The following is a 13,241-nucleotide window of genomic DNA, read 5'->3' as shown; positions in this document are numbered from 1 at the left end:
AACGGGCACTTCTTCATACCTCACATTTCCCCCCTGGCTTTCCCAACAGCCTCTCCTTCACCTACATATATGAGGAGTTTTCTCGTTTTCTCCTCAACATAAGGTGAGCACTTAGAGAAGGAAGTAAATTTTGTGAAGCTTGATCATTATTAGTGTTTGATATTTGGAGGCTGATATTCTCAAATGAGTAGGTGCAGTCATTATTGTACTGTCAAATTCTGGTGGTTTTCATGATTCTTGCAAATGAATTAAAATACAATGAATTTTCCTCACATTTCTAGAGCTGGGTTTATTTCCACATACAGAGAATTCTCTCTTTAAAATAAACAACTGACTTTTTTGTCATGCATAATTAAAATATATATTTGCAGGGGCATTTTTGTTATTCATCACTGATATCTGAAGATGCCATGAAAGGCATGAGTAGAGTATTTCCCACATTCTTATGTCACTAGTATGAAAAAGTGGTAAATAGGAAATGTGGTAAATGGACATGTAAACTACATCGGAAGCTGGTGGTCTAAGTGGATACACATGATCATTTAATTCATGGTAACTTCCTCCTGAGTGTATATAAGCACTTGGTAGATTGGTCATCTGTCACCTTTCAAGTATGAAGAGAATCTGACCATGCTTCTGCACCTACATCTGAGGAAAGGGGGAAGGGGTAAAACTGTCCTCATCTGTAGCCCTATTCACACGTTATACTCAACACTCATACGACGAGTGTACAGTGTACATAGATACAGATCTGAGTGGAGTGTACAGTTATGCACATGTTACACTGGACACAAGTACAGCAGTACACTTCCTATCTGTACCATGAGTTTGAAGGGCCTTTACGCAGGTAATAAATACAGGTAGATTCGTTCACACACAAAACCCCACATATGAGCGTACAGACATCTGTTTACTCGTATGATATGCCCTATTAAGACATTATATTGTACAAGTGTACAGATCTCTATATGAATGACTGTACCTGTGCTCATTTTAAAAGTGAACCTAGATACAGGCCCTTCAAATGCATGGTACAGATAGGAAGTGTACTTCTGTACCTGTGTTCAACATAACGTGTGAATAACTGTACCTGTTACAGATCTGAACCTATGTACACTGTGCACTTGTTGTATGAGTGTTCCATATAATGTCTGAATAGGATTTGTGTCATTCTGCTAACTGATAAAAAGTCACACAGAGCCTATCCAGACAGCCATTTTGCACATATTTTACCATACACTACTACTACGTATATGTCTATACCGCTCTTCAACAAAATTCTCAAAGCAGTTTACATAGAAAAATAAATAATACATTTTTTTAAAAAGATGGTTCCCTGTCACCAAAGGGCTCATAATCTAAAAAGAAACATAAGGTAGACACCAGCAACAGCCACTGGAGGGATGCTGTGCTGGGGCTGGACAGGGCCAGTTGCTCTCCCTCTGCTACCTATAAGCGAATCGCCACTTTAAAAGATGTCTCTTTGCTCAGTTAGCAGGGGTTACAATGGCAAATGACATGTGGTAAAATTACCCCTTTGAGAGATAATGATGACCAGCCTACCCTACAGCTAGTGTTCACAGTTTGACACAGTTTGACAACAGTTTGACAACAGTTTGACAACAGTTTGACAATCTGTATGGAACCTGCATAGGATGTACAAAAGGCCTGGATAATTCCTATCCATTTAAAATAGGACATTTCTAAGGAAAGTTAATTCTTCTGGGATTATAGCCAAACTAAGAAATATCATAGTACAGGGTTTCTTAACCTTGGGCCCTCAGATGTTGTTGGACTACAACTCCCATCATCCCCAGACATGGCCTTTGTGGCTGAGGATGATGGGAACTGTAGTCCAACAACATCTGGGGGCCTAAGGTTAAGAAACCCTGTCATAGCACTTTCATTTATGATAAAAACAAGAGTAAATAACATGGATATATGACATTCTAGGCCAGTGTTCCCACACAGCCCCCAGGTGTTTACTCCCAAATACAGGAGTAAAGTCCAGTAGACATAATCCCAGTCTCCTGACTGTTGCTTTTAGAAAACAAGCATGGGTCACCTGTTAAGATCATTTTTAGTCCTCAGCCTGGGAAAAGCAAAAGGCAGGGCTGGGAGGGACTCCTGCCTGTAATCTTGGAGAAGTACTGCTAGTCTGTGTAGACATTACTGACCCAGAAGGACCAAGGGTCTGAATCGTTAGAAGATAGCTCCCTACCAAGATAGCTCCTCCATCAGTTCCAGTTCCCTGTTAGAGGGATTTCCAGATGTTCTTGACTACAGCTCCCAGAATCCCCAGATGCAATAGCCTGTGGCAGAGGGTTCTGGGAATTGCAGTCAACAACATCTGGGAATATCTGTTACAGGGAACACTGCATAAGACTCCCCACACTACACTATATTCTGTAGGGCTTAAAAGAAAGAAAGCAAAAAGCGTTCAAAATGTATAACGCTTGCTTTGTAAGCCACAATTTTCTCAACAGTTCTGAATTAATTAGTTCATTAACTTATGTGCCACAGCAACAATTATGAATCTTGCTAAGAGCTTTGGGTTTCCTGTGGTTGACTGGGGCATGCAGCAGGGCCTTCTTGGTTGTGACATCTCAATCGTGCAACTTGCCTGTGCTCAGCTTTTACTTGACTTGAAATAACAGGGGAGGCATTATTATTCAGGTTTGCTTTTGGAAACTGAGAATGCCAAATTCTAGTTTTGATAGCTATTTTTAATATTTATATAATAAGGATTAACTGCCATCTTGAGGTGTCACTGCATACATTATTAATAATGTGGTATTTTTGCTCTCGTCTTGAGCACCAGTTCAGAAAGCTGGAAAAGCAGCTGAGGGATGTTTAAATTTAAAAAAAAAAATTATTCACATAATACCTGCATTGTCTTTGTCTCTTTCATACCAAATCATCTCCTGTAGAGTTTCTAATCCCACAGTATATCCCTGCTAACTGAAGTATATCCCTGCTAAAAGAGGCACCTTTTTAAAGTGCTGCTTCTCTTATATTTAGCAGGGGGACAGAAACTGTCCCCATCTAACCCCAGCACAGTATCCCTCCAGTGGTTGTTGCTAGTGTCTATCTTGTATTTCTTTTTAGACTGTAAATGCTTTTGGGACAGGGGACCATCTTATTCACTGAGGCTGTTCTCACGTGCAGCCTAACCCTGCTTGGGTTAGGCGGCATGTGAGAACCGCCAGGATCGGGCCCAATCCTGGCAGGCCAGCACCATCTAGCCTGGCTTTTTAGCCCGGCAGATAGCCAAGGTTAAGGGAGTGAGCACTCCGTTAACCTGGGCTACATACTTGGGTGGGAGCCGGGCTGCTTCCAGCCCAGCCACAGCTAGAGCGCCCTTCTCTTGGGAAATCCCCCAATACATTGTACAAGTTGCACAGTACATTGTCGGTTCTCCAGAGGCTGGGACAACTAATTGTCCCTATCCACCACCAGCACAGTACCTCCATTGGCTGTTGCTGGTATCTAATGTTTCTTTTTAGATTGTGAGCCCTTTGGGGACAGGGTTCCATCTTATTTATTTGTTATTTCTCTGTGTAAACCACCCTGAGGCATTTTTGGAAGGGCGGTATAGAAATTGAATTATTATTATTATTATTATTATTATTAATAGAGAACATTTGTTGAAAAGCAGTATACAAATATTTGTTGTAGTAGTATAACTTTTTAGTCCAACCTAAAAAGTGTTTTGAAGGTTTATTCCAAAATTTATTGCAACCTAATTTTTAAATACACATCTACGTAAGTATATATTAGTGCTAAGTTAAAAATAGGGAGCATATTTTGTGAATATTTCATCCTGCTGTGCATTGTCCCACCCCGTTTATTGATTTTTCCAGGTGAGCACACAAAGAGGTGGCAAAAGGATTTCCACAGCTTATGCATCACTCCTCTCCCCATGGCCACCTGACCTCAGCCTCCATCAGAACTTCCCTCCCTATTACCCCATTTAACCTGTTTGTAGCACCAATTGGCAAGCGCTCCAGCATCTAGATATATATTTTTAAACAACAGCCTTCAGCCTAGAAACAGCAAAAAAATGAGACTTTAATGAATCTAATTAATGATGTGCCCAAATTCTGGAGTAAATCCATTTCCTGCTTCCAGGTGGAAATCAGACCTAGGAACTGATGTTTCCAGGGATTCCAACTAGAGTTGGCCAACATTTCAAAAAAGTAAAATTTGCAATACATGTCAGAATTTCTCCCATGGAGAAACATCTGAGAATTTTCAAGGAAAGCCACATGAAATTTCTTTGCAAGTTCCTGCACATCCAAGCAGTTTTAAAAATAATTTGTTTTCATTGTAGGCTGTCAAACCACCATGCTGAAGAAAAGAGCATGTTGTTCTTTTGGCTGCATTACATACAAGTACAGATTATTACTTTTAACTGGAGGGTTTCAAACATACCAGCTACTAATTCTACAATAACCACTGTGCTGATATTACATTAATACACAGTTGCTCTCATCCACCCAGCACATACAGAACTGTGAACACCGAGCTCTTATAAGAAAAATCAAATCCCACGGATCAGATGTCTGATGGGTAAGGGGAAGAATGGAAGACTGCCTGCAGCAGCAACCTGGTTCCCTTTCTCAAACAGCAAACCAGTGGATTTTAATTTTTAAAAGGCCTCCATACACAATTTTTAAAGTGGAGCTGCAAACTCTTTGCAAACATGCCACAGCAAGCTAGGGATCCACATCTGGAAGTCTGCTGAGGAATGCACATAGTCCCTAGCTGGATCACGTCTAGTATTAGCATCTTTAGCATTTGTATTCACATGTCCAATCAAATCATTCACTTCATAAAAAACACAACTACTCTTTTGCACTGTAAGCAAAGAGTCCCTCTGACACCAAGATCTGTCTGTCAAAATTGTTGCTACCTGGAAACAACAATATGGACAAACTATACACCCTTGACGGCAAGGATTTTGAAAAGAAAACAATGGCATTACCGTAACTGCGTCAGCACTTCCATGTTCTGCTCTATTTACTTCAGTGTTTTATAGACCAAGGTTTCCCGCCTGTCATTTTTCAAGGCTCCATAATGAATCCATACTGGGTGAATATGGGGAGATGATCGAATGCAAAGTGTCAGAACACACCTGAGCTTCCATTGCCCTCAGAGTGGTGATTATTAATGTGAAAGAGTCAGAATGTGAAGAAGTGTCCAAAGTTCTCACTGGTAGAATTTATAGCTCACAGCTTCAGCATCCCTTGGCCTTCACCAGCTGTTACGCACCTGGAAGTGGAACAAAGAAAGATCCTCCCTCAATTTATCTTCCTTGTACTTGTTGCTTATGGGACTGAGATGGCAGGTGACAAAGAACTAGTAGCAGAAGTCTAAATATCCACCTGCAGAGCACTAATTCCTTCTGGAAACACTCCAAGGAGCAACAAACTAGCGATTAAGTAACCTAAGTTTTTAAAACTATTTTGGTGCAGATCCCAAGAGCTTTCTCAGGGGCAGGTTGGATTTCAGAATAAAATGCGGGGGGCAGGGGGGAGGCAACATTGTATCTAAGAGTCAAAACACTGGGGATTATTTTTTTCAAAAGTACACAACAGTAGAATGCTTGAAAGAAGCAGCTCAGGAGAAATAATTTTGGGGGAAACAGGATTCTCCACTGAATCCCTGAACAATAAGCACAAAGATGAAGAATACTGTCCCATGTTTCTAGTTACTTGAGCAATGGAGAGCCCAGAGGAGTCATAATTGTTCAGTTACCTTTGGAGGAAAGACCAATGGTGTCTTTATAGTGACCTATTTTATTTATTTACAGGTGTATATTGTAAAGTTGGGCTCACCTGAGTTTTTCTGCAACTCATTTCAATGTGGTTTTGTAGATGTAAACATGAATTGTCAGTCGCATTTGCACTTATGAATAAAGGACTGGATTCAGAATGCAAACCTTTTTATCTTTTTTGTTCATTCATTTGTGAGGCCAATTCAAATACACAAGAATCCAAGCTACTATAGCTATACCATCTCAGATCATGTTGAAGATACCTGTGAGAAAGTGCCCCCACATCAGAATTATGTTCTACACCATGGTTGCTTAACCTGTTGGACTACAACTCCCATCATCCCCAGACATGGCCTTTGTGACTGAGGATGATGGGAGTTGCAGTCCAAAAACATTTGGGGGCCCAAGGTTAAGAAACCCTGTTCTACACTGAAAGCTTAAAGACTCTAGAGTTGAATGACTTGCACTGATTCCCCATGTTAAAGGACATGGAATTCTATTAGGAATATAGGAACATAGGAAGCTGCCATATACAGGTACTGAGTCAGACCATAGGTCCATCTTGCTCAGTATTGTCTACACAGACTGGCAGCGGCTTCTCCAAGGTTGCAGGCAGGAATCTCTCTCAGCCCTATCTTGGAGATGACTGGGAAGGAACTTGGAGCCTAGATGCTCTTCCTGAGCAGTTCCATCCCCGAGGGGAATATCTTACAGAGCTCACACTTCTAGTCTCCCTTTCGTATGCAACCAGGGTGGATCCTGCTTAGCTTAAGGGGACAAGTCATGCTTGCTACCACAAGACCAGCTCTCTTCCCAATGTACATATTTTTAATGTACATCACCACCTAGAGATTTACATATCAGGTGGTATAAAGATAAATAAATAAATAGATAGACTTGTGCTCTTTATTTACCCCTTACATTGCCCTCATCTCTTCTGTCCATATTCAGGCTGCATAATGAATTAAGAGAGACTGGCTCACAGTTAAATTAATGAGAAGAGGCAAAGAAGGGGAATTACAATATGTTACAACTCACACATACCAATTAGTTGGGATATACACAAAATGGATTTTACTTCGAGCTCAAAACAGAATGCAGATGGCTGAAACAGCGGTTGAACCAGTAGAAATGTTTTGGCTATAGGGAACAATGGGGAAACTGAAAACACCCCATTGTTCTCCATGGGTAGCCCCAAGGGACAGAAAAGTGTGTTGGGTGGTAGGGCATGATGGATGCTCCCACAAAAGAAATGGACAAGCGGGTGATTTTTAACAAATGTTTAACCTTTCCCCCAAATCCCCATAGGATCCCCTATTGTTACCTATGGCTGGAACAAGCTGCACTCACAGAGTGCAGACACAAGTTTTGCATTGCAATTTGCAATGCATTTTGCAACCCTGCCTTGAAAAACACTGCATAAAAAACACTGCCTTGAAAAACACTACACAGTAAAAGGGAATCTGACCCTCCCAACAAAGAACACACATTTCAAACATAGTCCAAAAATGGCCAAGAAATAATCACTGACTAGCCACAGTGCCTTCGCTGCAGTAACATCATTGGCACAAGTGGCTCAACACAATTTTGAATCTTTACTTCCTAGCATTGCAACATCAAAGCAGCACCCTTAGCAGCAAGCACAGCCTAAGATCAATTAGAGTACACCTAATTATTTATTATTAAAATCAATTAGAGTACATTTTGACTGACTACACATTGCAATGCAGATTGCAGAGCAGAGCAGTGAATGAAGCCCAAGTTAGTCTCAAGACCAGACATGGAGCTCATCACAGCAATCACCAAGAAATATTATATACGCGCACACACACAGATAGCTGCCACTGTCCATTTCTCACCACAACACTATCTCACAAACAAATCAAACCACAACTCAAGGAAGGCAGGCACCCAGGTTCTGCCTTTATCAATCTGAGATCCATCAAAACCAGATAGTTATAGCAGCAATCACATGGCATATTATATCGCTTCTGGGAAAGCCACAAAATCAAACCTTGCTTGATTCCTTCCTCCTCTCATATGTATCCTCTTCTTCAAGAGAGGCACACTATGAGGGCTCTTTCTGCCTCCCAATCCCTTTGAATATATTTTGAAACTCTCTCCTTGTGTGTTCCCCATTCCTTCCTCTCTCCAGCCAATGGGGGCACAGTTGCCCATGACAACACTTGATTTGTATGATAAGAAGCCAACCAAGAAACAACGAAATTGCAAGCCAATCAGAAGCCAGTGCCAGAAAACCAATCAGCAAGGGAAAAACAGGCCTCCAATTATTTAAATGGTGTTTTGTTTCAAACTCAAAACACTCAAAATGGCCCCCATTTCTAGTCAAAACATTTTGCACATCCCTACCAATCAGGGTGGATTTGATTTAAATCAAACTGATTTAAATCACGATTTAAATCACTAGCAGGGTGGATAAAAATTAAAAAATCCAATTTAAATTAAAAAATCCAATTTTTTTGATTTAAATCGGATTTTTGATTTAAATCGGATTTTTTTTAATTTTTATCCACCCTGCTAGTGATTTAAATCGTGATTTAAATCAAATCCACCCTGCTACCAATTAAGAACATGGTTTGATTCAGACAATTGTCACACTTTGGGAAGGTGTTAGGTATACCAATTTCTTCTATACATATGCAATCTGTAGACTCTAACATTGTGAAATCACAATTCTGCAACCTGAAAAGCTACAGGAAAGCACCAAGAAACAGGTTCTCCAGAGAATAGAGAGACAAGTTCCTCAATCACAATCCAAACTAGAAGACCAGAATTTCATAAATCAGTGAAGAGGGAGGGCTTGGAAACTACATGGAAGAATTTGACTTACGGAAAGCCAAGAAACTCCATTCTTTGAGCCGGGTCTCATGATCAGTGAGACCCAGTTTGTGAAGCTAAGTGGGGAGAGTGGGCTAAGCCCGCTCTCCCCACAGACGATCAGGGTGGGAACCCTGGGTGGCCGGATCGGCCGCCCACATGATTGCCGGCTCTGTGATGGAGCCAGCGGGGGCTGGGGAGTTCAGGGACCGCACGGTCTCTGGAAGCTCCAGTATGCCCTGCACAAGTGCGCAGGGCATACTGGAGAGACCCCCGGAGCCGGCAGGCGGCTTTTCACTCACTCTGAACCTGGGCTTAGGGGATGGCAACAAAAGCAGGTGACCTGCTTTGACTCAACTGGGCTTGGCTGCGAGCCCGCTGAGTCTCACGATTGGTGGAAAGCGGGCTAAGCACCCTTAGCCCGCTTTCCACTGATCGTCAGAATAGCTCCTTTGTCTGGCTCCTGAAAACTATTCCCTCTAGTTTTGAGCCTATTCTAGAAACCACCAGGGTCCATACCTTTAATGTGGATGAGAGGCAGCACAGCAAAACTAAAGTAGAAGGCATTCATTTAATGCTTCTGTAAGTACCCCAAGAACTTCACATATATAAATGCAGCAAGAAATCATGGCTATCTTATGAATTTAGGGTTAAGCCAAGTATGCGGGGCACCAACCCCCTTTCTCATGCTCTCAACTACTACTCTAGTCTCAGAAATTATGCACGCATGGTAAACACATTTTATATTATTTGTTGTTTCTGGTTTATGGCCCTTTATATGTTTATGTTCACCTCCATATGAAATGATTTGGGGCTGAACCTTTTGAGCTCTACACTACCCTTCTTCCTTCAGCTTGCAATACTTGTTTCAGTGATCCCAGACTCACTAGTCTGGAGATCAGTAACTAGTCTGGAGACTGTCTAGTATTTATAAAATGGAATATTTATATGTGGTAACACAGCTAACAGCAATACAAAAAGAAATACATGACGGTGTTGCAAGGTATTCACAGTCTATTGTTCTTGGCATGTTCTTTGAAACCTTACAATACTCCATTTAACAAAATGACAGCTGTAAATCCCAGCATCTCTAAAAGGGTTGTTTTCAGTGATGTTGTAAACCAAAAGAATCCTGTAAATAGAAATCAAGCCATATATAAATAACGTAGCTTTCCAGAAAGGCATGCCAATTTGTAGACAAACACGCTGGACAATTAGGAACTAATGTCTGTAAAATATCCCATTGCCACAAGGCACACACAAAATGATTAGAGACAGATACTTCAGTGAACGAGGACACCGCTTGATGGAGGATCACTTTATAAATAGATGCTCAATAATAGCAGCCAGATGTTGCAAATAAATTGGCAAGCTTGGTTCTTAGGAGGCAAGCTAAGGAGAGCCATGCAGGCAATTGTTTCATGAAACAGATCGGAATTTGAGCTATTCTCACCTACGCCCAAATGACTCTTTTATAGCAAATGAAGAACCCTCTGCTTCTATTAGGGGATTTTATGCGGCTTTGGAAAGGTTGATGAAAACCGATTTGTAGCCAGCTTGGTTACAGAGCCAATATTGTTCAGGTCATTGTTCTATCACTGTTTTTCTTTTCCATGTAAAGAATATAGCCTTTATATTCTTTATATAAAGAGCATTTATATAAGAGCAGCATTTTGCATGTGCAACCTCCATACATTCATTATTAGGACGAATAAGGTCCCAGTGCATACAGTTCTCCCAATGCACGCAGTAAAAGATGGTAAATTCTGTATTGTCCCAGAAGGCATCTATAGCTCATGAAGACACACATTCAGCTCGTTCAACTGAGTGTGGGGGCAAGGGGGAAAATAATTTCACACCCCTGCATCTCCCCACTCCCTAGAGGATCCCTTCCTTTCTTGGAAGCCTCTGCTAAATGCAGCAAGGTCTGGGGAGCAGCAAAACCCTGAACCCTCTATGCACTTTGGATTATGTCACTGGGAGCATACCAGGGCCTACAGCAGGTCTGCTCAACTTCAGCCCTCCTGCAGATGTTGGACTCCAGTTTCCATAATTGGCTATTGGCCACTGTGGCTGGGGATTACGGGAGTTGCAGTTCAAAAACAGCTGGGGGCTAAGTTGAGCAGGTATGGCCTAGAGGTTGTTCATACCTCTTCTGGCCCATATTAAAAGGCCTTTGCAGATGTGGTTCACATATGCAATGAACATGTGCATGGGGTTGGTGGTGAAATGCAGCATCATAGTGGCAGATTCTGCCTCCAATTATACACATTCATTGTAAGTTCTGACATGACCCCCACACATACAATTATAAATGCAGTAAGTGGCGCTCTTTGGACCGGACCTCCAGGCAGAGGTGCTCTTACCCCTGGACTTTGGGGCTGAGGTCCAGGACCTCCACAGCCCCTGAGGGCCCCCAAATCCTCTTTAGTCTGTCCCAGGTGGTGTGGTCACCTGGCCGAGCATGATGATGCTTATTTTGCAGGGGAGGGGGGCCTCCAAAGGCCTTTAGGTCCAGGCTCCAAAATTAGGTGCACCTCTGCTTCCGGGTGGAGGTCCAGACCCATGCAAGTCTGTGGTGCCTCCAAATGCTGAACATGTAAATTGTATCTCTCTGCAAGTCAGTGGGAGGTATCTTATTTGGAATCTCTTCTAAAAATAGAGTAAAAAGAGCTTCCAGCTACCACAACACATTTGCTGTCCCTGCTTCGAACTCCCTTATCAAGGTTCATCATTTAAACAGTGACTAGCGGACCCGCACAGAGCATCTGTGCGCTTTTGGTCTGGCTGTTTCCCCCTCCTGCCCAGGTCTCTCCTCTCTCCCCCTCCCTCCAGCCCCGCACTCTCTTGTGCTCCCCACTTCCGTTCCCCCCCCACGGAGCCAAACCAGGTGGCGGGCAGCCAAAAAGAGCCCCGCCACTGCCGTTACTGCAAGTTGCCCACTCACCCCTGCCAGCAGCACTTCCCGCCTCCTCCCAGCCCGGGCTGCGGCGGTCGCAGCCGCAGCCGGCTGCCGCCTCCTCACAGCGGCTGGGCTGCCCCTGGCCACTCCAAGCGGCGGGCAGCCAAAAAAGGCCCCATCACCACCGTTACTGTCCGTTCCCCTCACCCCTGGCAGCCTGCCAGGTCCAGTCTGTTCTACTGCCTCCCGCCTACTCCCAGCCCAGGCCGCGGACACAACGGTCGCAACCGCGGCTAGGCTAGGCTGGCAGCAGCCGCAGCCGCAGCCGCCTCCTCACAGCGACCGAGCGCGGCGGGAGCTAAAGTGCGGCTGGAGCCGCCGCCTCCATTTCCCCCCGCGGCTGCATCTCAGCTCACATTGTAAGCCGCCTCCGCCCAGCCAATCCCAACGGCTCCTGCCTCCCAGCCAATCCGGTGCTTCATCTGGGTTGCTGCCAGGACGCATCCCCACAGGCACGTCTACGAGAATTAAATATATGGATAATGACCAAAACAAACACAAAAGTGCATCCAAGATAGACATGGAAATGAAATGCATTTATTCAAGTTTGCCTGGTTTGCCTTGTTTATTCCAACAGCATGATATGGATTTTTGTGGTCATTAAATCTGGAATTTTTAGTATAGAATTCTGGACGCCCTGGCTAAAGCCTACACCTCAGGAAACTGAAATTTGCTGTAATTGTATCAATTACAGCAAGCATGCTTGCCATTGCTCACATTCACTGCCAAGTTATCTCAATGGGTTTGGATTAGAAGAAAGAGGATTTTTACAAGGCTCAGGAGGGCAAATTGACACTGAACAGGAAAACAGTAATTATTATGTTTGGGCCATTGCAGAGAGAAAAGTTTTGTTAAATGTACAAAAGACTATTTTTTGAACTCAGATTATCTGACAAGTCAAACACATAGAAATCATACATTGCCTGCGGTGGCAAAAATATCATTTATAAATAATCCTTTATATACCAACAGGGACACTGAATACACCAGTAACTCCTAAGTAATAAGCACTGAGAAGACCTTAAAACAATAATCATTATTCATTTTTCTTTAGATTTATATTTTTTGCCCCATCTGCACATCTCAAAAGAGAAACTGAGCTGCTCCTAGCTATTTTGCAAGTTGGTAACTGAAGCAAATAAAGAGAGGGAGAGGATAAAATCAGGGGCCAACAACCTAATGCTGTACTTGTGCAATGAACAAAGTTGTGTTAGTGCAAGAAGATCACATCCCTGAGCAAAGTCACTAGCATGCTTGAAATTGAACTCTTGCAGTTAATGGTGCGGTTTGTAAGTAACTTGCCTAGGGAGCAAGAGGTTGCTGGTTCGAATCCCCACTGCTATGTTTCCCAGACTATGGGAAACACCTATATTGGGGAGCAGCGATATAGAAAGATGCTGAAAGGCATCATCTCACACTGCATGGGAGGAGGCAGTGGTAAACCCTTCCTGTATTCTACCAAAGACAACCGCATGGCTCTGTGGTTGCCAGGAGTCAACACTGACTCTGCGGCACAACAACTTAAAACATATACAGAGTTTCACAGGTCATGCAACCACAATCATGTTTGCGCTAGCACAACTCTAGTCTGGAACACAAACCCCAGACTTAGTGCAAGTCGCTGGTGCAACAACCTTGCAGTAGCACAGTGTTAGTTAGGAT

General features: G+C 43.0%; 1 long non-coding RNA gene across 2 annotated transcripts in view; it reads right to left on the bottom strand.

The window, feature by feature from the left end:
• The window catches only part of LOC128325324 (uncharacterized), a 138,751-nt gene that overhangs the window by 97,485 nt on the left and 28,025 nt on the right, over window positions 1-13,241 (bottom strand). For both annotated transcript variants that reach the window (XR_008307379.1, XR_008307380.1), the window contains exon 3: window positions 4,988-5,274. This is a non-coding gene — a long non-coding RNA (uncharacterized LOC128325324). The remainder of the gene's footprint in view (window positions 1-4,987; window positions 5,275-13,241) is intronic.

Source organism: Hemicordylus capensis, chromosome 4 (genome assembly GCF_027244095.1).
Source record: "Hemicordylus capensis ecotype Gifberg chromosome 4, rHemCap1.1.pri, whole genome shotgun sequence".
NCBI classification, from domain to species: Eukaryota; Metazoa; Chordata; class Lepidosauria; order Squamata; family Cordylidae; genus Hemicordylus; species Hemicordylus capensis.
Note: the sequence above shows the minus strand (reverse complement) of the source record. Positions and strands in the feature narration are given on the sequence as shown.